Here is a 26,405-nt window from a genome sequence, read left to right as displayed (position 1 = left end):
ATGTGCGGGGCCCAAAAAGTGTTTTAACGTAAGATGTATCTTTTTCTTTGAATGAGTATTTATGATATAACATTGTCATTATATACTTTTTGCTACTATGAAGGTATATTCTAAATAAATTATAAAATAAAATATCAGGCCTGTCAAAAGTTATGTCATTTTTCCCCATTAATTTTGAACAGAACTTCTGTTTTATAGTTGGGCAGCACATTTTTTTTTCTCTATCAAGCGGTATAGTACACGAATCGAAAGATTTGAGAAAAATTCTATTTTACTCAAAAGTCAGTTGATCATTTATTTTGTGTTTTCTAAATTTACGGGAGGCAGCACAGAATAAAACTAATGTTTTTAGCCATCTTATGTCAATTTTGATGGCCACATAATCAATCCAACTCTAAGCTGTGTGGAATAATCACAGCTTTTATGCGTTGGAGTGCAGAAAGAGTTTGAGCATTTTCTGCAAGCCTTAAGTACCCAAAGATGTGTAAACCATCTGTCTGATATCACCTGCCATGAATTGAATGGCTGTGGTTCTTCCCAAGTGCTGAATGAAAAATGAAACAGCATGACAAACATGTCTTAAGGAAATTCTATGAAACATGATCGCTTTCTTAGAGGAGAAAAACAAAACAAAAAAAAGGTTGATTTGAGGATTTGGTTTTGAACTAATTTTGATGTCTTTATTGACAATGAATGGAAAACACACGCGATTGGAATGGGAGAGCTGAGTTAGTACTGAGTCTGCTGCTGATGGTATGCCTGTATCATCTAACCTGTCTCAGTCTCAGTATCATTGAGGCCCCTCAACACAGAGATGGCTGCCCTTTTCCAGATGGGAATAGCTAATTTGTATTAATACACACATTTTACTTAATTGGAGTCTCCTGGTTGGTTTTTGTTTTAGAAGTAAAATTAGGTTTAAAATATCTAATGTGGAAATCACTGAATAACTTTCACAAATTATTCTGATTTATCTGAGATGATATGGAACAAGGTGCCATCACAAAATCATGAAAATTTTTTTTAAAAATAAGTAGTCCTTTACCTTCTTATTTACTTATCAAGGGCTGAAATAAAGAATTTGAATCCTGGTCAAAAGAAAATAAAAATGTCTCGTTGAAATTCCCATACCGTTGTCTCTAAGTCCTCAGAAGACAGGCTAGTTCCAGACTCAGCTTTTCCCCTGCAAGGGAATTAGGGTTTGCCCAATATTTGGGTTGGCTGAGAAATTAAAGAATTTAGTGAGTTAGAGTTTCTCATGGCTTCACTGACAATTTTGCGGTTTAGAAACCCCTCATAGTTCTTTGGCAGTTCTCTTTTACTTTTTTCCTCTCCTTTTTTGTTCTCTGTGAGCTTATTACACAGAGTTCTTACATAATTTTACATTCATATTAGAGCAGACTTTAAAAATTAATTCTTACTGATGCCTTGGTGAGGAATATATATATTATTAATGATTATATGCACATTATAATTTATTAAAATACATAAAATTTAATATATCAAATTTTCTCCAGAGCTATCTTTGCAAGGACAAAAAAGATATGAAAAAAATCTTAGGAGATGATCTCTTTAACTAAAAACCAAAAAGCGTGTGAGTGAATGTGTGTGAGTAAAGCATATACATCCCTTTGTTAACCAGTAAAAAGATTATGGTTCAGTATATCCTATTTGAGGAATAAACTGCAGAATTCCAAATCTGGAAGGGATCTCAAAATCATTTATTTGGAAAATATTTATGGAGGGATTCTATGAATCAGTACTCTGCTTGAACCAGGAACCCATGGTCAATTCCCTGGGGCTGACAGTCCAATGTGGGAGGCAGATTTTTATACAAACAATTATAATACAGTTATATACAGTTGGTGATTGTCTGAGGTTCATAAAAAGTATCAATTTGTTCTTCCCAGGGAAGGGAGAAAGAGGTAAGATTTGGGGAAATTTCCCTTAGGAAGTGATATTGGAGTAGGTTTTGCAGGCTAGTTGGAATTCAACTGGGGGCTTGTGGTGGTGGTGGTTGGAAAGGGGTTGGTAGGAAGACACATTAATAGAGAAACATTAGTAGAGACACACTGAGCAGGCGGGGATGGGGGCAGCATGTGTGCAGATGCAGAGACAAGAAAGAGCGTGGGGAGTTTGGGAGCAACGACATGAAATTCATTATGGGTGGACATCACCCTGCACGGAAGGGAGTGGTATGACATAAAACTTGAAAGTTAGGCAGGATAGATCACTGAGGACCCTGTACTACACATGAAAGTATGCCATGGATAGGGAGTGTTATGATCAACGTGAAGACTGGAAAGTTGGTGGCAGTATGAAGGGTGGACAGGCAGGGAGTGACCCTAGAGCAGTCATTTTCAAATGTTGTGGCTTCAGGATTTCTTTCTACTTTTAAAATTATCCGTGAACCCAAAGAGCTTTTGTTTATGGGAGGACTTAGCTATCCATACATACCATATTGAAAATTAAAATGAAAAAATGCAAAAATTCTTTTAAACTAATAATAAACACTTGTATGTTTATATAGACAACAGATGGTTAATGAAAACAACTATATTATTCAAAACAGAAAAAAATTTAATGAGGATGAATTTGTTTCACATTTAGTCAAATATGTTTATGTCACTTAAGAGAATACATTTAGATTTCCATGAATGCTTCTGTGTTTAGTCTGATGGAATATGTTGTTTTATTGAAATATAAGAAGAAAATTTTCACATATTTGTGTGTCTGGAAAAGGAAGTGTTTTAATTGCCTTTCCAGGTAACTGTGAATATCCTTCTTTAATATCACACCAAAACTCTACAAATGGTAGCTTATTAAATTAGCTGTGTGAAACCAAGAGTCATATCAATGAACTTTTGATCTATCTTGTCCTTTGAATAGGTCTTTTAAGTAATCATGCATGATTTTGTATCATCATGCACGGATTATTTGGAAAATGGCACGTTGTTATGAACGTCTTCCAAATTTTAACAAATTTTCTTATATAATATCCAAAAATCACATTTGTTACTATCACCACTAATGTCATGAGAAAAGTTGTAATGTAAGGGTAGGCTGTCAAGCTCCCGGTGGCAGGTAAAAGTTTTCCCAAATTCCAATTTCCTCTTGAAAGCTCCAGTTTTAACATTGACAACAAATGCTGTTATTTGCTTTTCCTGAAGTGACAGGCCTTCCCTTTGTTCATTTTTGAGAGAACGTGTGCCAAATACTCAAGTCTGAATAACCATAGTTTGTCAGTTATTCTTTCAAGTGAAAATGGTGTTCCATGAAAAAAAGAAAAGTGGCTTATTCAGCTCCTGACTCAATCACACAAGTGCTTTTCCTAAAGACAACTATGGCACTTCAGTACGCAGTCAAATACTTTATTCTTCCTATTTCATCATACAGAATGTTAAAATAGGGATTTTTAGGGCTGTGCTTAAGCAAAATTAATATGTACTGCTTCATCAGAGATGTATTATGTGAACTGGCATTATTTTTCTTACTGAGCGTGTGAAGCAATGAAGAAAACACAGACTACGCCTATAGTTTGATGCTACTGCACTGACTCCTGCTAAAGCATTAGCAGTTTTAGCACATGCCTATTGCTCTATCAGTGCAAGTGCCAAAACTATGAAAAAAGACAAATGCCATTTTGGTATTATTACGAAAGTAGTTTAGAACTCAAAGCTCCCACACAAAGCGCCCGAGGAATCCCTAGTTGTCTAAAATCTATACTTTGAGAACAACTGCCCAAGAGGAAAGCAGTTAGACACCACTCAATAGTCAAAAGAAGAGAAGTAAAGGATCTGACAATAGCTCTGGTACCAAAAGGCATGGACTTGGCAATCAGAACTGGATTCAAGGCCTGACTCTGCTGCTGTGTTCCTGAAGCTTTTTTGTTCTTTATAATTGTAGCTGTACAATGGAGATAATCATAGTTCATACTTTATAGAGCTAATATAACATTTAAATGAGAAAATACACCTAAAGGGTGAGCACAGTGCCTGGAATACATTAATAATAGGTCATCAATAAGTTAGGGAGAAAAACCACAGCCAGAAGAGTGTATTTAATGAACAAGTATAGAAGAGAGAAAAACAATGAGATTTTGTGACTGACTTGATAGGAGATGTGAATTAAAGTCATAGGGTTAAGCTCACTTCCAGGTTTCCAGCTTAAGCCACAAATTGACATTAACCCAATAGAGAAATGGAGGTTTGTAAGGCATGATAATAAAGTCTGTTTAGAACCTGTTCAGTTTGATATAGCTGTGAGATATCTGGGTATATAATTAAAATATGGATTTGAGACTCAGAAAGCTGTCTGGGCTGGGGTGAAGTTGATTAAGAAGTTACTGGATGAGTCTGGGCATGGTGGCTCATGACTGTAATCCCAGCACCTCAGAGGCTGAGGCAGGAGGATTGCTTGAGCCGAGGAATTCAAGGCTGCAGTGAGCTATGATCTCACCACTGCACTCCAGCCTAAGCTACAAAACAAGATCTTGTCTCAAAAAAAGAAAAAAAAAGAGCAGTCACTGGTTGAAGCTGAAGCTAAGAATATGCATGGCATTGCCTAGGGAAAAATGGTGAAAGGGTGATGAGTGAAGAGACAAGACTCACACAGTTACCAATTTTTAAGTAATGGGAACATAGAGGATGATAGGCAATGAAGTCAGAACAATTACCTAGATGCCAAAGAGGAATTTCCAAGATGCTAATTAAAAGACCTACTTCAGATTTAACAATTAGTCCAACTCTCTGCCTGTAAAATAAATGAAGAACAGTCCCAAAGAAGTTAAGTAATCTCATCAGAAATGTCTACTGACAAACACAAATTATGACTTTTTCTATTATAGTTGATGTATTTGTCTTAAATCTTACTATTATATGGTTTGCTCTAAAAGATCTAAGCTGTATATAAATAACTACAGAAAAATAGATTTGACTAGTTCATTTCAGTTTTCCAGTTTCACATATCAGTGTACTATGATGCTAGCAAAATCTTATGAAAGTACTTGAAGCCAGCCAATACAATGAGTACAAAACTAATATTTGTTAATGAATCAGAATCTAGAAAAATGCCATTGTAAACATTTAGGATATGCTGTGGCATTACTAAGCAAAAATTTTTTTTTCCATTAGTCATGGCCTATGAGTTCTCACCTTGCCTAATTTTCCAGAGTAGCAGACAGTTTGGCAAATTGTATTGGTCCATAACCTGTAGTATCAGTAGTGTCTCTCTTTCCCTCTCTCTGTTGGGATTTTTATGATTATGTTGCAGACAAAATCGATTAGTTCCGGTCTGTTTCCATGGAAACAAGATTGTATCAGAAGGCTGTAAATTTTTCATCTTTATGGATGGAAAGTTGCACTATGTCATATAACTTGAGACAGAACTAAAAAAAATCTGCAATGCATTTTCATGTCTTTGAGAAGCAGAGTGTGAATTGCTGTGATGGACTGGGTCCATTACTGAGGAGGGATGCTGTATTTTCTCGGTATGTACTACAAGAGACTATTCTAGTAAGGGTCTAATGTAAAAGACCAGAATGACCAACTAACTACCTAACTGTTGAAGAAAATTAGTTAATTTTCCCAGTAAAATTTTCACTTAAGGCTAATGATTGTCTGGTAGTTACCAATATTCTCAGGCAGCATATGCACCCAACAGCATAAGATTTATCAAAGGCATACATAGAGCACTCAGCACATTATAATGATAACCACTGGACACATTCCAAGGCAGAATTAAATACTATTTTCTATAATTTCAATAGTTTTGAAATAAAGCCTGGTTGATGTGTCTCCTTAATCAGGTGGCTGTGAAGATTGAACAATAACGAACAAAATTCTATTGAATGATTACTATGTCTCAGACACTGTCATGCAATATATGCATGTTAGCCCATTTAATCACTATTACAGTTTCATGAGGTTGATACTATTATTATTTCCACTTTAAAGATCAAGAAACTTAGGTGCAGGTAGGCTAGATAAGCCAAGGAGCCAAGATTTAAACCTGTCTAGTTAAAAAAAAAAAAAAAAAAAAAGCCTGGGTACCTAAGCCTGCAAAATGAGAAGATTCTTGATGTTTGCTGAAACAAAATTAGGATAAATCACTACTTTACTGGGAGGTTACTATGTATAAAGTCCTGTGTCAGGAATGAGTGGCATAATCTAAGAAGTGTAGCAATATAGTCCTCATCTTTATTTCCACATAGAAGATACAGCAAACAGGAATGAATTAATAACAAATATAAAACCCACATCTACATTCACATGTATGCTGCACACTTTGGAGTTATTTAATGATAAATTAAAAGACTAGGCTACCTTCTTCTATGTCAGGTACCTCTTGCTCTCAATGTATTGTCAAGGAAATCAGCATTACTATTAGTCTGAATAAACCTTTTCAGAAAGTAACTCTACAGCAAGGGTAACACATGTTATAGCCAAATACAGATGAAATCTAGACCCTCTTTATGTCATTGTTCCGTTTCTATTAGCTAAACACATGATTGCCAACCTGTGCTAACTATTTAACAGGATGATCTATTTCTGTTTTTCTGTACCTGGACTCAATGTCATGGCTCTGAAAAAAAATAGCTTAGTAAAAAAAGCATGAGGTCATCTCTATCTTCAAGATAATTATCCTGGAACTAATTAATTTTTAGGGGTTGATATTTCCTGTGACTTCGTCCTTATCAGATAGTTATTAGCTTGAATAGACAACTGCTAACTAGTAACAAAAATTAAGTCAACATTTTAAAGGACAAATCAGCATCATTGGGTTTATTAGCTTTTTAATGTTTCTTTTAAATGTTTGCAAAGTAAACTGTGTGTTTGACTCCCCAGTATTCATTCCATTCCAGACGCTTCCTTCAAGCCCCTTGCCAATCTTTGTTTAAAGACAAGGTATGTGGTCTAATTCTGGCCAGTGAAAGGTGAGGGGACTTCAGTCAAGTGGTTGTTTGTAAAAAGTTTCTTCACTCCCAAGAAAGAGAACAAAGAGAAGATAGCATTCTCTGTCCTCTGGACCCTTTTCTATTGGGATAGAATACATGGCATTACTTCAGCCAAATTAAAACCAGAAGCGATGCCAATCTGAGGGCAAAGCTGACACACTGAGGGTGGCAGGTCACAGAGACATATTTACCCCTGGGCCTTTGATGGATCACTCAGCTTGTGGACCCAAACAACCTCTGCACTGCTTGTTCTGTTCAATAAACGTCTTTCTTGACTAAGACAGTTTTAGACAGTTTTTCTAGTTAGTTGCAGCTGATACACCAAATAAATAAATAGTCTTTGGTCAGTTCAAAAACTTGACCAACTGAGAAGCCAGCTCACAACCAAGTACTCACCACATATTTGGATGACCTTTACCCCATACAGTCAGGTGAGCCATAGATCCAATTACCAAATAAATATAGCAAAATTTAAAGTAAATACAGTCCAGGGTAATTTACTAAATATACAGGATGAATGTCTCTTTTAAAAGAAAATATATTAAAACTGAGTTAATCTCTCTTTCTTACATCAATAGCCTTTGGCATCATTCCATCCCCTAATGTCATCTCTGCTATGTCTCCCTGTATATATTTGCCTCATTGGAAGAACAAACTGATAGAGGAAGGAAGAAAACACCCCTCTGCCTTTTTTTGGTCCAGATACAGCTGTCCCGGTTAAATGTAGACATTTTAGTTTATTTTCCACAAAAACAAATTTATTCCCAGAAGTTGTTTCGTTACCTTAGTCACAGCACCTTTTCCCGGAAAAGCTCCAGGCCCCTTCTGTGAATTATCTCATTTATTCTTACAATATCCCTAGAAGAGATTCTTTGCTCCTTTCCCAGTAAGCCGCTCTACTATGAATCCTTGACGGTTATCTCATCCCTGACGAACTTTGACGTGGCTTGGCTTCAGCTTTCTTGCTCCATGATCTGTGTAGAAAGAGAATACAGGTGAAATTAGCCTATAATCTTTGACATTTGGCATAGGGGTGCTCTGGCTCTGTGTCTGAGTTTTATTCCTTTTTTTATAGCCCTAGATCGAGAAAGCAGGGATGATGCAAAGCAGGATAGTTAAACCCTGTTAGAAGCATGCCCTAGCATGACTTAGGAAGAACGGGACCAGGAACCACTGCCAGGATCCTAGGGTGGGGACAGGGGCACTTCCTCCTTCTTTGGGAGCCTTGATTCATTTACTCTTTCTGAAGGCATGCTGGCACTCCTGAGCATCCTTCTGTTCTTCCCTCTTGCTTCCTTCTCTCCTCTTCCCTCCTTACATCTTCGCCTTTGCTTCTTTTCCTCAAATACCTCAAAGACCAAAGAGGTAGACTAGTGGAACATGTGGTTCACATTGGTGTTGTAGGTCATTTTCTAGTTCCTTTTCCTCTCCGCCTAAAACCCAGTTTGATAGGCTTACTAAAATAAGACAAGAGCTTCTAAGAGTACATTTTAGATAAGCTGAGGTAAAAAGCCTGCATGCTAAATATTAACCTAAATGTAATAACCAGATGTCATACTCCTTTCTGCTATAACCAACAGCAATGGCTTAGCAGAGTTAAACCAATAATAATTATTTCAAAGGGCAATATATATAATTCCACAATCAGTAATTAACATTTAAAACAACATTTACTGCAATTCATTTATACAATGCTCATAAGCCAAACTAGTCATGAATTCTCACCAGTAAATTTCCCTTGACCACTTTCCGTAACAAAAAAACATTAAATCTCACTTTTACAATTTTATACATGGTCTATAAATTCTTTGTCTCCAGATGAACTCTCTCCTAAGCCATTACTTTTTTTTTTTCTCTATTCTGTTACCAGAGTGATGGTTTCAAAACACATACCCTACCCTTGTTCAAATCTGTCAGTGGTTCTCAGTGACTCAGAATTACTTTAGCAAAGTATGGAAGTGCCTTTATGATCTGGCCTCTGCCTCTCCTCTCTTACCTCTCAGTAAGTGCTAACAATAACACAAATGCTAATGATAATACCCATCAGACACATCATGCTTCAGAAATTGAGCAATAGATTGTTACATAAATTTATAATCATTCAATAAATGTTAGTTCCCTCTACTTCACAGCCTTAAGCTTAATAAATGTTATTTCCCTTGTCTTCATAGTACACAAGTAACTAAGTTTTAAATACTTTGACCTTCAGCCTGAGCTATAATGAACATGATGTTAAGTATGTTAAACAACCCCAAAATACCTTTTAAAATATTTGAGAGCTTTTGCTGGGATGTGGGGGGCTTGAGGTAGAGAAGGCTGGATATCGAAGAGGGAATAAGGAGGAGCAGAAGGGTAGAGTTTGAGAAAGCATCCCACAAGTTTCTGATTTGCTTGAATTATCTTTCTTTTTCCCATCCTTGTGAAAATTACTGATTTACAGATTGGAGAAAATGTATTTTATGGCCTTGGCTTCAAGAGAGAGAATTTTTTTTTCTTGTTTTTAATCCCAAGTATCCACGGGAAATCGCAGTGATTCCTTCATGTGGATTCATCCTCCAATTTAGGCCACATACTTCAAACTGTATTATATCTTAATAAGAGTTGCATGTCACTCATGTTTAAAAGCAGCCCTGGTTTACAAATTAACCGTTATATAAAATTGGACTCTAAGCAATTCTGAACTTCAGTGAGCGTAAGAATCACCCGTACGGCAGGGCGCGGTGGCTCATGCCTGTAATCCCAGCACTTTGGGAGGCCGAGGTGGGCAGATCACAAGGTCACGAGTTCGAGACAGCCTGACCAACATGGTGAAACCCCGTCTCTACTAAAAATACAAAAATTAGCCGGGCGTGGTGGTGAACGCCTGTAATCCCAGCTACTCAGGAGGCTGAGGCAGGAGAATCGCTTAAACCCAGGAGGTGGAGGTTGCAGTGAGCTGAGAATGTGCCACTGCACTCCAGCCTGGTGACAGAGCGAGACTCCATCGCCTCTCCCCAAAAGAAAAAAAAAAAAAATAGAATCACCTGTGCTACTTGTAAAATGCAGATTTCTGGATTCAATTTCTGGAGATTCTGAAAAGTAGATTTGAGGTAGGGCCCAGGGATCTGCATTTTTAATACACTCTCCAAGTCAGTTTTGTGCAAGCGATACATAGATGACTATTTGAGAAAGGATGCTCTGAAGGAATGAGTAAAGAATACAATCTGAGTGCTTTTGGTAATCAAGCCTAGAGTTTCTCTCTAATGTCTCCAGTAATTAAGCAAAAAATGGAAGCATATTGGATCACATGAGTTTTGTTCTATTTTAGGAAAAAACAAACACACACATTTCCTAAAAGCTATGTATAAAAAGCAAACATTTTTCAAGAACTAAACTGAAGGGAGGAAAGTTTGTTTAGGATATGGTATGAAGGACATGAGGCAACACACTCAACAGACATCTTAAGTTTAATTTTGCACAGATACGTACAAGGTTCAGTCAAAAAAGTTTTTCTCTGATGGCTGCAATTAGTTAAACTCAGTGAATTTCATTTAGAAGGTGATGAGATAAGACAGTTCAGAAATATTGCTTTCAGATGACCTAATACATCGATTGGATCTGGAGATCCCCCCAAAATGGTTAGCCTACATTTGAAATTATCTTAATAAAATTTCAGCAATTTAGTAATTTAGGGGAAATTCTTCAGTTTTCAAATAAGGAAGTGATAGCTCAAATAGCATGATAGAAACACTATCCTAAAAACGCTAGATGTCACCAGTTGAGGCATCTTAGACAATTTAAACCTTTAATTTTATTTTTCTTAAGCTGATTCTACTTAGTATTGTTATTAATGCTCATGCTAATATCAACAATTGAATATTCTAGAAGTAAGTTTGTTTGTATTCTCTTTTGTGGTTATTTTAGTTTATCCTGAAAATTTATTTAGCCTTTAAGATCTTCTAGTTCCCAGTGTTTGTAAATTTTTTGTTTTACTATGGCTCCACTATTTTTAGCATCATTTTGCATCTTTACCCTTTATTTCTGGCCATGAATGCAACTGTATTTTCTTTCAATTGTTTTTATCTTCCTTTATACTGATGACATGATATACCTGCTTAAGAATTTTCCAGGTTACAACCATCTGTGTCATGCAGCAGGCTGTAAAATTCTGGCTATTCAGCATTTTGCGCAAGAACAGAAGCAGATCCAAAGGTGATCATGGAGGAACTCACAAGCTTTGCCATGAGGAAGGGACAGCTTTCCATCTGGGTGGGAACCTGGTTGGCTCTTCAACCTCTGTGAAGAGGTAGCAGTCTCAATTACGATCTGCTCACTTGGTTTTAAGACTTCAGGTTCCTATTAAAGAGGTAACTTCAAATGGGCAAATCACCAAGATATCATAGGGTGAAATACTGGAATGTTGTCTAAGAAACCAAATTGTCCATTCGTTCTTAGGGAGCTCCAGAGATTCTCCTTGTAGCAACTTTGACCACCTTCATGGTGGTCCATGTTAACTTAAAGTCTGAGACTTCTTTCTTTGTGTTGTATAAAATTCATTTCTTCCTTTAAAAACATTGGGCTCGGGAGGCTCAGAGCTAAGTATACATTTTGAAAGAGTAAATTCATTAGCATACAGTCCTTAACAAATGTATCACATACATTTTCTCCATTTTCCTTGTCTTGAGATTCCTATTGCACAAAGATATATTTATATATCTTTGAACCTGGGAGGCAGAGGTTGCAGTGAGCTGAGAATACGCCACTGCACTCCAGCCTTGGTGACAGAGCGAGACTCCATTCCCCCCACCTAAAAAAAGAATCACCTGTGCTACTTGTAAAAGATGCAGATCATATATATATATAAAACTTAGCATCACTTTTAAAAAGAAGTGGGATATAATAAATAAAAATAAAATTCCTCTATGTGATTTAAGACTTTTCATTCTTTAGCATGATTCTATACTTCTTATAAACCATTTTTTCTCAAGGACTATACTTAATTTTATAATAAAAATAAACATTAAGAAATGAACTTGGAAGCACTGTATCCTAACATTGAAAATAATCTTTTAGGCCATCTAGTTTCACCAACCTAATTTAAAGCAGTGGTTCTCAAAATTTAGCATCAGAATCACCAGGCTAACATCTTGCTAAAACACAGATTTCTGGGTTCCACCCCAGGTATATATGGGTGGGACCCAATTTTGCATTTCTAACAAATGCACAGATAATGCTGATGTTGCCAGCCCAGGAACCGCACTTTGACAATACCTAGCTTATAGAAACCAGAATTTTATGGTTTTTTTGTTTGGTTGGTTTTTGTTTTTTTTAAGGTTAGAAACATGTATACTGCATATACAAAAATTAATTCAAGATGGATTAAAGACTTAAATGTTAGACCTAAAACCATAAAAATCCTAAAAGAAAACCTAGGCAATACCATTTAGGACATAGGCATGGGCAAGGACTTCATGTCTAAAACACCAAAAGCAATGGAAACAAAAGCCACGATTGACGTATGGGATCTAATGAAACTAAAGAGCTTCTGCACAGCAAAAGAAACTACCATCAGAAGTGAACAGGCAACTACAGTAATGGGAGAAACTTTTGCAAATCTACTCATCTGACAAAGGGGCTAATATCAGAATCTACAAAAGATCAAACACAATTTACAGAGGAAAAAACAAACAACCCCTCAAAAAGTGGCAAAGGATATGATAGCACTTCTCAAAAGAAGACATTTATGCGCAAACGACACTATGAGAAAAATGTTATCATCACTGGCCCATCAGAGAAATTGCAAAATCATAAACACAATGAGATCCATCTCACACCAGTTAGAATGACGATCATTAAAAAGTCAGGAAACAACAGGTGCTGGAGAGGATGTGGAGGAAATAGGAACACTTTTACACTCGTTGGTGGGACTGTAACTAGTTCAACATTGTGGAAAACAGTGTGGCGATTCCTCAAGGATCTATGAACTAGGAAATACCATTTGACCAGCCATCCCATACTGTGTATATACTCCAAAGCATTATAAAATCATGCTACTTAAAGAACACATGCACACGTATTATATTGCAGCCTATTCACAATAGCAAAGATGTGGAACCAACCCAAATGTCCATCAATGACAGACTGGATTAAGAAAATGTGGCACATATACACCATGAAACACACGCAGCCATAAAAAAGGATGAGTTCATGTCCTTTGTAGGGACATGGATGAAGCTGGAAACCATCCTCAGCAAACTATTGCAAGAACAGAAAACCAAACACCACATGTTCTCATTCATAGGTGGGAACTGAACAATGAGATCACTTGGACACAGGAAGGGGAACACGACACATCGGGGCCTGTCATGGGGTGGGGAGACGGGGGAGGGATAGCATTAGGAGATATACCTAATGTAAATGACGAGTTAATGGGTGCAGTACACCAACATGGCACATGTATACATATGTAACAAACCTGCAGGTTGTACACATGTACCCTAGAACTTAAAGTCTAAAAAAAAAAAAGAAACATGTATACTGGGCATATCACTTACATTTTTGCCGTTGCTTAAAGATGACAATAACAGATTCTTCAGTTTCATTTATTTATTCATTTGATGCCCTATAGTGTAATTTTCCTGCATCTGGAACCTTGAAATGATTTACAGCAGTATTACACAGAAGCCTGCAATCACTTTCAGTCTCCCTGCTGCCAGCCTGACTCCCGTACAGCCTGTTTTTACCTCGCCAGTCAGAGTGATTTGAGAATATAAAAATCAAATCCTATCTTATTCCTATGCTCAGAAGCCCCCAGAAGCTACCCAGAAAAAAAGTCCCAAATCCTTACAATTGCCTAAAAGGCCTTATAATCTGTCTGACCTTTTGGTTATCTAGGGGAAGACACCTCCTTCTATTCTCTTCCTCCCTCAGTTCTCTGTAGCCAAACTGGCTTCCAGCTGTCCTCTGTACCTGGAAGCACACGCAGACTATTCTCCCATTCCGGTATGCTCTTCCTCTAGAAAACTGAATGGCTAACTCATTTAGCTCCTTCAAGTCTTGGCCAAAAGTTTACCTTCTTAAAGAGACCTACTCACACTTCTCCTCTAATCTCTTACCCTGCTCTGATGTTTCCAAGTCACTTATCATTTTGTTAGGTACTATATAACTTACTTATAATGTTTATTATTCATTTTATGTCTCTCCTGGCTAGCACAGAAACAACACAGGGGCTGGAATATTTGACTTTTTGGGGTCTATTTTCCCCATTGAATCTCATGTGTCTAGAACAGTACACCCACATAGTAGTGCTCAATGAATACTTTTTTAGAATCAATGAATTATTTAATTTTGGTTTCTGAAAAATTTAATAATTTTTTTTTAGATGTATTATTTGGAAATTCAGCCCAATCTTTAGAAACTCACATATTCTATTTATGCCAACATATTTTATAATAGCAATGTCTAGAAAAAATGAAACTGTCCACTAATGGGGTATTGATTAAGTAAATCAGATAATTTTGTTTTGTATTATATAGATATTAAGATGATAAAACATAAAAAGACTCCATGCAGGAAAAACAAAGCCAAACTCTGTAGGCACCATATTTACTAATTATGTAGCCTTATTTAATCTAGACCAAAATACATACATTAAAGTCCTCGTTACCTCAAATATAATTATATAACTATGCCAAGTTTACTAGACTCCCTTTAAAACAAAGCAAATTGAAGACTGAATACTTTTCCTAAAGTATTTCCCATTCCAAAATATCTTAGAGAATTAAGAATGATAATAGAGAACAAGGATTAAGCACTTGTCACTTATCAGGGACTGATTACTTCATTTAATATTCACAACAAATATATAAGATAAATACGATTGTTGTTGGTATTTTTTAGATAAGAAAACAATAAGGTTCAGAGGGAACAAGTAACTTGCTCAAGCTCACATGACTAGTAAATGTTGCCATCAAATTCTATAATTTTTTCTTTGGAAAAGTTAGTCAAAGCCTCTCTACAATGATCTTACCAATGAAGTTCTCCAGCTACATCTTACATACTCTGTATATTTCCATTCCCTAAAAGACCCCAGCCTCTGACATCTGGCGTTCAAAAATGTTCACGCTGTCTGAAATATCATTGACCACTAACTGTCACCTGTTAAAATCCTACTTGCACTCCAAGGCTCATCATACCCCAATTCCAAGTCAGAAGTCGTTTTGCCTTCCTCTGAACTCCCAGAGCACACAATCTTGTCTAAAATTTTTACAGTAATTATATATATTCTATCTTCTGTTGTTATTGAAGATGTGCCTTATTGCTTCTACATTTATTATTAAATTCCTTGAGGATAAGGGTATATTAACTACCCACCATAGTAAGCAGGACATTATTCGATATATATTGAATACAATTGCCCGAAACAAATTTTACAAACATTCTGTCCAATACGGTAACCACTGACCACATGAGGAACTGAGCATTTGAAATGTGGGTAGGTGCCAAATTTCGAAATGATGATATTTAGGACATATCATCTTAAATAAAATATACCATTAATAAAAGTAATCTTATTGTTTCCTCTTTTTTGATATTAGAATCTAGAACATTTAAAACTACATACATGGGATTCATTATATTTCTAACGCACAGTGCTTTTTTCAGATATACTTGTTCCCTACTCCATCACTCTCCTCCAAGCGATCAAACCCATGAACAAATGCATGAATTAAGCGAAGGGAGAATCCCCTATTCTGAGATGTCCTACAAGGGTGAGGGGGCTCTCTCTGAATCAATAGTTTTTCTATTTTATGTATGTATGTAGTCAGGTTGCTGCTTTTGTCTTTCAGTCTAAGAAACACCATAGTGAAAAAGCTACTTTGTTCATAAGTGAACATTCTGTGTGTGTGTGTGCAGAGGAGCAGAAACCATATGCAAATCGGAATATAACAGAATTACAGGAAGCTTTCTATTTTGAAGTACATGGGCAACATGACAAATATAAAGCAAACAGCATCCTCCGAACAATCCTTGATCCCTTTCCTACCCCAACATCAGCCATAATAGAGAGCCCTATGTGTTGCCCTCAGCCACATGTCTCCTACTTCTTGCTGGTACCATGTGCTTTAGGCAGCTTCTTTCCAGGCAAACACAGACTGTTTACTGACTGTAATCAAAATGACAGCGCACTGTTTTCACAACTGAGTGTTGAGAGTCGACTGCCTTTTTCACTTGGCAACCTGAGGAAAATTGAGAACTGGGAACTTGAGGTATGACTTACATTACTTTAAGATGGCGGTGTTGACTACTCCACATGTTATCTGTGCTCTTTTGAGATTTAAAATACAGAGGACTGGGATTTGTCTAGTTCAGAGCAAAAAGGTTTTAATCACTGCTTTCAGATGGGTGCAAATGGTAAACCACACCGGAGCACAGGATGATTTAGGTGTGTCTGAAGTTCAGCTGCCATTTGATTCTTCATCAGCAAAAATCCAATCACAGAAAGAGTCCTTCCCCACTAAGCACGTCCCTAAGATACACGGTTATAGTGTTACAGAGTGGATGACTCTAAGATGGTGCCACAGAAGATAATGCAATATACTAGAAAAACATGCCCTGCCCTATCTTTCTTAGAAATGAGACTTAATGAAAAGATAAGAAAGAGGAAAACAGAAGGAGAGATATACAAGTTGCAAATCAGGCAACCTGTATTCTAGACTTGTCTCTGCTATCACTTGTGTGATATATTGAACACTCAAGATCTCAGATGTTTAGTGTCTATATACGTAAAAAAGAAGGGAGAGGTGGGAAATTGACCAGTTAATTTGTAGCACCTCTTTTGTCACTAAAACTCTAGTTCAGTGTCCAGACTTTGGTACTCTGTACCAGACTTACTCCAAATGTTTCTCCCTTCTGAGAGAAACTTCTGAGGGGATAGCAATACCCTTATACCCTGAACGTGGGTCACTAAACCTTCTATAAATCATGTTCCTGAGGTAGGTGTGTCACATCTATTATAGGATATATTCATTTTTAGAAGACTTTAGTGAACTAGATGCTTGCATAGGTCCTCTCCAGTCCCAATTTAAACTGTTTCTTGATGAATAAATAATATAATGCCTTAAGTAGAATATGACTTGAAGATCAGTTGCTGAAAAGAACTATCTCTTGAATCCTTTCTAACTGTAGATATTCAATTTTGTACACATGACATCTTCATGAAATGGTAATATACAAAAATCTCCTACTGATAAATTCCGTACAAATTGCAGTTAACAAAAAACCTAGAAAACTTTAAGTCTGATTTTCAGTTAAATATGACCAGTCACTTGGACACATCTCCCCCAAAAAGGGCCCTTTGAAATAAGAAAAAGATGAAAAAAAAAAAAAAGTCTTTCCTGGAATCTGAATTCAGGACCCAGAGAATCTGTGTTTTCCTTCAGCCTCTAAGCACATCACTGGCACCAAAACAGAGCAAACGACTGTGTGCACTGATTGAGGTGTGGATGATGCCACTCACTGCAGCGGGGAATGCAGAGTAAAAGGTCTCTGCACATAAGGACAGGAAGGGGATGCTGTTCAGTGCTCAATTCTTTTGAGGCTACAGGAGATCCAGAATGCCACAGGTAAGAGAAAATTACATATGATAAAAAGTTTTGTTTTAAATAGGGATTGTAGCAACCAAACTGCTGAAGACTAGCATGGTCTGTCTGTCTTCACCCTCCAGAGGATAGAGGATCTGGTAAATAAGAAACTGACTGACTAGTGAGGGCAGTAATCCTGAGGAAAAAACTAAGAAGAGGTGAGAGGGAAGATGTCAGGAGGGAGAGATGCCCTGCGGGGTGCCTGAACTGTCCCCTCAAGGACATGGAGGATTCAGGATCCTGATAAAATTGCCAGTGCAAAATCAGACATTGAGTTCATTCATTCTTCAAGTGCCACTCCTCTTTAAAAATTAACAGACTTTATTTTTTTAGAACAATTTTAGGTTTACAGAAAAGTCGATTGGAAAGTATTGAGTTCCCACATCCAGTGCCTTTTTTAATGTCTTAAATATCTGTCTTCAAAATTTTTATTCAGAAATAAATTGAGAGAATAAATAGAAACGATTTTGTTAAGTGTGAAACTTCCCAAATCTAGCTTTCTTGAGGGATATGGATTGTTGGGGGAGAGGAGGAAGTGTATTATTTTCTGATTAAATTGATCTCACAAAGTGTTTTCTGAACTGGCACCACTATAGATTTAATGGGATATTTTAAAAAAAGGTGTCTTACAATGACTCAGGATAATTTTAAGATACTGAGTAGAAAACCATACTTACAAATGCATAAGAGGGAGCTGACTATTGTTTTCATGGTGTATCTTACCTCTAGTGTTTATTTGCATGAAAATCTGCATCTTGATTTGGATGTGCTCTGCCACTTTTCATTTACCTTCATGCATTACCCTTTCCTTTTCAAAATGTACAAAGTGCTTTTGAATAAGGAGTTGGAATGTTTCCTAAAAAGAATCTAGTTAGTTCTTACAATTGTCATCCTGTTGGTAAAGGGGAATGGTTATGTGAACCATAAATTATTCACCCTCTACACAGATCGATCATGTTATTTAAGGTGACCCTTCTTCATAAAAGCATTCCTTCCCTGGTTCAGGCTTTCATTCTTATCAATAGCTTATTGCCTTCTTATTTATGTTTTCATTGCAGACTTCCCAATTACCTTGTGTATAGAGGTTGGGTTTCTTTTTTTTTTTTTTAAGTAAATGATCCAGTCCCAGTGGGAGGACACAAGCACTGTGTCACACACATTCATCACAACCCTGGCCTCGAACATGATATTGTATTTCTTCTGTTTATCACAGAAGCACCAGCAACCTGCCTCAAAATGTGGATATTCTCATCTTGAGATTTAACAGATATTTTCTGTGATGAGAATCATTTTACGGACCACGTTGGCAGAATGTTAGAGATGAGTGAAGAAAACATAGTTAACTATTAATATTAAATCATGATCCTCTAGAGAAAAGACTTTAGGATATAATCTTCTCTGAAGGACCGGTAGAGGATTGTCCTCTATGTCTCCTACTCAGCTGTGGGAAACCAATCCGGAAGAGCAACGGGGGTGTTAACCCAGGAAATGTCTCCTTAAAAGCTGACTCATCTTAGGAATGAGATTCTTTTTAAGAAATGCAATTAATTATTAATTTCACTCCACTATTAGATTAATTCACTTCTTTCTCGGATATACCATTTTCTGAAAATATCTTTTAAAATGCATTTTGGTTTTAAAAAATATGTTCATTTACAGAATCTGTCTTTCCTCCAGATCTGCCTAAATTGCAGTTTTAAAAATTTAAAAATCAAAGTGTTTTGCTCTCAACTGATGATTTGGAGATTCAAAGAATATCTTTCAGTAGACCTACTCTTATTTGATTATTCAAGACTTAGTTCTCCAGGTAGCAATTTATAAGTAAGAAATAAATCAGTGAGTGAATCTATGGTTGTACAAATCTGAAGTTATGGATGCTCAGCTCCAAATGTGTACACTGTTTGCATGGTTAGCTTGCAAAATATTCCATAACCAGCAGCTGAATCAACTTTCAAATATACTTGGGATGATAAATTAACAATTTCAAATGTAAAATTATTTAAACAGGTCAGTAAATGCCAGTGTGTTCAACTAAGGGAGAAATGGACACAAGCGTATTTTTTGTTGCTTCCTTAAGTATTTGCGTAATATCTTTACTTAACACATGCCCGCTGGGTAGCACTCTGAAATTATTTTGAAAAGCATTTGTCAACTATCATTCACTTCCCTAGCCAAGTTTTCATTGGCTTCGGTTATTTTTCTCTTTCTCTAGTCAATTGGTTTTCAAACCTGGCTACACATTTGAACTACAATTGCAGGGCTTTTAAACAAATATTGATACCCAGATTCCGCCTCAGAGAATCTGACTGAATCGGTTGAAGGTGGAGCCAAGCATTGCTCTTTTTTAAAGTTTCCCATGTGAGGCTAATGTGCATCCACAGCTGTGGGCCACTCTCTGAATCAGCTCATAATGTTCTACCTCTTTTTGTTTTCTCTCAGCATGCTTGCATATCTCTTTCTCTTTAGCTGTTTTTTTTTTTATCCTGACATTTTTATTGGTGAGATCCTATAAATCTGTTTTTTGCATCTCTCATTTTGCTTTTTTCTTCTTTTACTTCCTATTTCCTGGCCAAGAAGTTCTCATTCCAGGTATATATCTTTGATTTGTATTCTTATCCAATACTATTCAGGCTTTATGTCAGTGTAAGAGAACACAATATGATTGTAAATTATATTTTTGCCTGTTTTTTCCAATGCTAATTTAATAGTTTACATTAATTTTTGGTACAAATATAAAAAGATCAATAATAGAACCTAAGGCTATTGTAAAAAACTGATATTAAGGAAGGATTTATTTTAAATGTAATTATTATTGGCTATGACAAAAGACAACAAAACATTTTAGGATTTTGAGACCATACAGGTCTCAAGGACATGTATATATCATATCAATAATATTTTTCCCTTTCAGAGGTAAAGGACGGCAATGTGTTTGCCCTAAATTTTAAACTTTAAAAACAAGTTTCAACAGTATTTAAAGAACAGAGTGGAAGTGGGAATATTACATATTGCAACAAATAGCATAGCAGAAACAAGATATCACTAGCAACAGAAAATAGCAATAGAAAAAAAGAAAAAAAAATCAATGATGCTAAGTGTTGTGGTGATGTTAATATCGGGAAGAAAACTAGAAATCAAGAAGGTAATGCATAGATTCAAGGACTTGAAATGAAACAGACTGAGCCTAGACTGGGAGAAAAGAAATCTGAGTACCAATGTGGCCGTGCTTCTAAATATGGTCAAGTGGTTTCCTCTCCATGAGGTTTGTTTTCCCTCACTGACAAAAGTACTGGTTAGATTGGCAAAAGGAGAAAAAGAAACTTTGTAATTCCTTGGCCAGATCCTGCCTATACATGTGTTTTATTGAATCTATCTGGTATTATAAATAATTTGAAATAGATGACTCCATTTAACAACAGAGGGAAATCTTTACTAACAATTTGGATTTTTCAGCTTCTTCAGAGAAGTCATTTGATGTAACACTCTCCTAGCAGTGAGAAGGCGTTTTCCGTTTTTAAAAAGGGCATGCATGCACTTTCTAGTTCTTCAGGCCCAACTGGGATGGCTTCACTGTTTTCTCTTACCTACTTTGCCCATGTAGGAATTTATGTTCGTTTCTTCTAGAATTTATTATTTAAGGTCATGACCAACCATAATATAAGTTCCATGATATATTTTCCATGAAAATGCTCAGAGTACTTGGAAACATGTTTAGTTAGGCATAATGAAAATAACTTATATGGCGAAAAATAAATGTCACAAGCAGATACACCAAGGAGACAGAGAAACTAACAAACAGGTGACTACTCCTCAAATAGAGGCTTAAGCCTACAAAATGTGTCCTATTAAATCTTATGCAAGAATATGTTGGACTCTAGACCAGAAGTGCAATGTCACTCCTTAGAAATATGAATTGGAATTTAGTGAATTATTCCAGTTCAAGCTCTTTCTTGGGAAAGGAAAAGGACAAAATGTTCTGTACAACCAAAGTAAGAATAAAGTATATTCTGAAAATCAGGAGATTAAAATTCCCAAAAGGGAGCTTCTTGGCAGAAAATGGTCAAAGTTATTTAAAGAGTGACTTTGAATTCACCCATTGAATAAAACAATATTAAACCACTATTTAATAATTAAGGGACCATCATTTCTCTAACTTTGCTCCAGCACAGAGTTTAATCATATGAAGGGCTCCCTATATGCAGTCTCCAAAAAAAATGAAAACCTAATTCAATTCTTACAGAAAAAACTCCAGATTTCATAAGTTTTCTCTGAATTAAAATCCCTGAAAATTCATTTACACAACTACATCCAGCATATTTTTATATGTTCTGTATTTTAATATTGTAAACTTGCTTGTAAGTTACCTTTCAGTCATTCTTTATTCCTAGATCTTGGGTAAAACTTCTTTAAAATTTTTTCCACAATGTCCTTTATCATTTCAGATCCTTATAGGAAAGAAGTGGGATATTTTAAAAAGTAACCAAAAAAATACTTGGCACATTGAATCTTGTGGTATCCAGTTAAGTAGGTATTCATATAAATTTTAAAGAATTCTTCTACTTTAACAAATTATATGTCTGATGTAGATTCAAATTGTAGGTATCCAAAGAGCTGGTGCCTATCAGGAAGTTAATAAAACGAAGTATGTCTGTGCTTAGCAAAAGAGCAGGATTTTATTTATTGCTGTATTATTGAGAGGAAACACTATTCTGCTCCGAAATAGGTGCCTGCACTTGTTATATCCCATTAAAATATAAACAAAGAATGTGTTAATTTCATCCTAGAGTGAAAAATATTTTCAGGTAAAGCTGAACTAAAAAAGTAGCTTCTCAATCAAAGATACATGTGTGAACTGGCAATACAAAGCAAGAATATGATTTTCTTTCTTCCAAATTTTCTAACTACCTCAAGGTAGAATTGTTCGATCTACCTCAAGAAGTAATTCAGATGTCAGGTTCTATATTGATTTGCCATGAAAGTTGTTTATGAGGTAAAACATAAGCATGAAATTTTGAAAATGAAAGCAGTTAGAATTAAAATTAATCAAAAATGTAAAATAGAATCTAAAAGTACAGAAATAGATTGTTAAGTAATTATATTTCATTGGTAGGTTGGTAATTAATCCTCACAGTTTTGGAAAACTGGTAAAACAACCATTAATATTAAGGTGTGAATGAATAATATATTTTTAGGTGGCAAATGAAACATGAATTCCCAAACTTCAGTGAGTTCATGTTTCTATACATAACTGAAAATGAGAAAAAAGTAATCTTCACAGCGACCTATGTAAAGAAATATCACTATATAATCACATGTTCATTTCTTGGTGAAAAAAAAAATCTTTAAATGCTTATTCTTATGGATGCTTTTAGTTAACTTCAACCCTAAAATAAGAACTCATAAGAGCTAGAAGTGACCTAGAACTAAGAGACAGATGAGCAACAAATTCCAAGCACCACATTTGTCTCGTGGAGAAACACTACCCTCATATTTTTAAGGCTCCCAAGCTCTTAGCCCTCTTAGATCTGCCTAATCAAGAGTCCGTTAAGTCATCTTGGCTGCCATGAAGATGAAACTGACAGCACAGTTACTTGAGTCAGTTTAAAGAGGCTCAGGGTGGTTGAAGGGAAGGATTAGGAGGCCTGGGGTGCTGAAAGGTCATCCCAGTTCTAGCTCCCGAAGACCCCAGTAGCACACAGCTGTCAGGAGCATGAAGCTACACTTAGAAACAACCTTTGGAGGAAAGCAGGGATTTTGCAGTCCATCAACCATTCATCAAGCACAATTCTGCCTTTCCACATCTTATTGTACCGTTAATAGAATTGAAACATTAGAGAGTTTGTGAGTTGATCACATAGCAAAGACTTTCCTGAGATTTTGGTTGTTGTCTGGGGTCTTAGTAGAAATTACTTGGCATTTAAATGTGGTTTTGGTGAAACATAGATTCCCTTTGTGAATCTTTACAGAGACTTTTCATCTAACAGGTATATCCTCTTAAGGGAACATGAAATAAGGCCCTTTGCCTCTATTTTCATTAGAAGAAGAAAGTTTTGAAGTCCATGATAGCATATTGGGCATAAATAACTGTCTTATGGAAGGTATTATGAGTTGTATAAACTCTCCAAGAATTGCCTGGAATGCTAAACACTAAGTGATATTATTATAGGTACACAATTGTTGTTGTAAAGGGCACCCTTCCAAGATGAGAATTATTCACTTTTCAGGTACATAATTATTTGGCAGTTTTATTCTATCCTTCCTGTTGTGGTGGAAGGTATTATATCACCAGCACTAACGATAACAATAATAACAATGATGAAAATTTATGCCTTTATGTTTATCCTGTTCCTTTTGATGTGAGTTAGGTTGGCGGGGGAGAGAGGAAGGAGGTTCGTAATCATGTTCCAGGATCTATACCAAGCACTGAACAGACATTATTTTAGTTACACAATCCTGCAACACAGTCGTTATTATTCCTGTTTTATAGGTGATGTAATAAAGGCTCAGAGAGTTTAGATAACTTGTCAAGTAATAGTGGCCATAAAATGTAACCTGCCAAGCTCTTGTTCTTAACCACTTCTCCATATTGCTCCCTACTAGTTTCCAACACAGAAGGAACTGGCCAAGAAACGCCCCTATTTCTCTATTTTCCCACTTTCATGTTTAGCACATCAATCAAAATTTACAACTCAGTGAGAGTCAAAGTTGTATCTTAATTAAGCTGAGAAACCAACTGAAGAAAAATCCAAATAAATGAGGATCAGAAAATTTTAAAAACCAAGTGTTCTTATATTGCTTTGGTTCTAATTTCCTTCCTTTATAGGCAAGGAAAATGCTCTTCAGTGATCCATAGTGTCTTTTCTGAGGCAACAAAACTCATTAGTAGCAGAACTTGAACCAGATCCCAAGACTTTCAGCTCAGGGTTCAACCTTTTATCTTCAGTACTCAAATCACAGCATTTTCTCAACTTTACAAATGCAATCACCACTACATTCTTTTAAAGAGTAAATTATTCAAACTTGTTTGATATATCATTTAATCAAAACAGGTTTAATTTCCGAAATTTTTGAAAGAGCACATTTTGTGAAGTGAAGAACTCTGTATGTATCTGCTTTTCACATGGTGACCACATGTGTAGATGAATAACTAAGAGATCGTTGCAACTATACCAAGAAAAATAAAAGTTAACATTTGGGGCCAAAATTAAGCATTCATTCATAAATGTAAACCAGTTCAGTCAAGACCAGCTCTGGTGCTTACACAGAGCAAAGTTACTCACATTTAGTCACCTGTAGAGAAGCATGGTGTGTACAATACAATCAAGTTAATGAACAGCCATTTCTGGGAACACTGTCCGAAAAAATAGTTTTCTTTATATCCTATGGTAGGAATTTTTCTGAAATAGACAAGACCCAGGGCTCTTCTCTCAGGCAATCACTCTTTTGAAATGTTTTCAGGGGGACAATTATTGCTACTCAATGTAAAATGTTAAGTAAGATGTCAATATTTTTTAACATATCATTAGAAATTACAGTTTGGAGGCCTCAAATTCTATTTTTGAAGCCCTTTTAGCCAGTACTGACTGGAAGCCCTGTTGAAATCAGAGGTTTTCATTTAATATAGGGTACACTCTATTTGGAGTGAATGTGATGAAATGTTTCCATGCAAATTCCTACAAGCACTTATGCCTTTATCTTTGTCCTCATAAGCCACATTACACTACCTGTTGTGTATTTTAAAAACACGTATGATTTTTAAAACTTATCTTTCAATTTATACCTGTAGATTTCTGTCAATAATTTCTTATTCTAATTATGTGGTGGCGAACTGAATGAAACATTTAAGGTTATGATATAGAATATTCTAAATACAACTACAGAAAATATGGATCATAGACAAAGTAAATTATTGTTTTATGGCTCCAGTAGTTCTTCCTGGTAATTAATAAAAATAATCAGTTATTAAATATATACAGAAAAAAACAATAATCTATCAAGCTCATAGAACAATTAATCAAGAAGATGTAATAATCTTTAAATCAATAAATTAAAAGGTAAACATTTGATATAAAATGAATATATTAAAGGATAAAGTAGTAGCATATTATGGAACATATAGAGATTATTTTATTTTCGAAGGTTCAACCTCTTTTAAATGGTTAGTATTGGTGTTCTTTTCTCTATGAAAACAGATTTTAGAGAAAAATGATAGTGTGCTTCACAAAGCCAAACACCTTTATATTGTTATCATTTCCTATATGCATGGCCTCTCTAAAGCTGTTAAATAAAAGACTAAAGCACAAGAATGATAGTTCCAATTTCACTATACATTAATGTTTTAAAAATACTGAACACACTGAGCATTTAAATAGATGACATACAGCCAGGAAACTCATTAGACTAGCTTTAAGTGTAATAAAAAATATTTTTTCTGAATACAATAAATCATAAGCATCTACAAAAACACAAGACCATTGATGCCTAGTATGTACCATAAATCACCATTTCCAGACAGACTCTGTTTTCTTTGAAAGATAAAGAAATAGTAAGCAGTTTACACATCAAACGATGCCTTTGGCTCCTGTAATTTACATTTAAACAACACTGGTTTAAAAATAGCAGCATGAAGATGATTTTAAAGTAAGAAAAATGACCTGGTAGCTAGATTCTATGGTGCAGATAATGAAATGTTTTGTCAGCTTACCTGATAAAACAGAGCCTTATGAATTACAGCATAACAAAGCCCAGCATCCAAGATGGTTAGGGTATAACGTGTCTTCCTCTGCAGCTGTTCAGTTTTGTTTTTTTTTTTTTTTTTTTTTTTTTTT

General features: G+C 35.8%; 1 protein-coding gene across 1 annotated transcript in view; it reads right to left on the bottom strand.

The window, feature by feature from the left end:
• SCN3A (sodium voltage-gated channel alpha subunit 3) overlaps window positions 1-26,372 on the bottom strand; it is a 117,671-nt gene extending 91,299 nt beyond the window's left edge. The window contains 2 exon segments of the mRNA XM_017889190.1: window positions 7,739-7,929; window positions 26,282-26,372. The gene's annotated coding sequence lies outside the window, so the exon portion shown is untranslated.
• Window positions 26,373-26,405: the final 33 nt, after the last annotated feature.

This window comes from Rhinopithecus bieti, unplaced genomic scaffold (assembly GCF_001698545.2).
Source record: "Rhinopithecus bieti isolate Rb0 unplaced genomic scaffold, ASM169854v2 scaffold_18745, whole genome shotgun sequence".
Taxonomy (NCBI): domain Eukaryota; kingdom Metazoa; phylum Chordata; class Mammalia; order Primates; family Cercopithecidae; genus Rhinopithecus; species Rhinopithecus bieti.
This window is presented reverse-complemented; position numbering and strand designations above follow the sequence as displayed.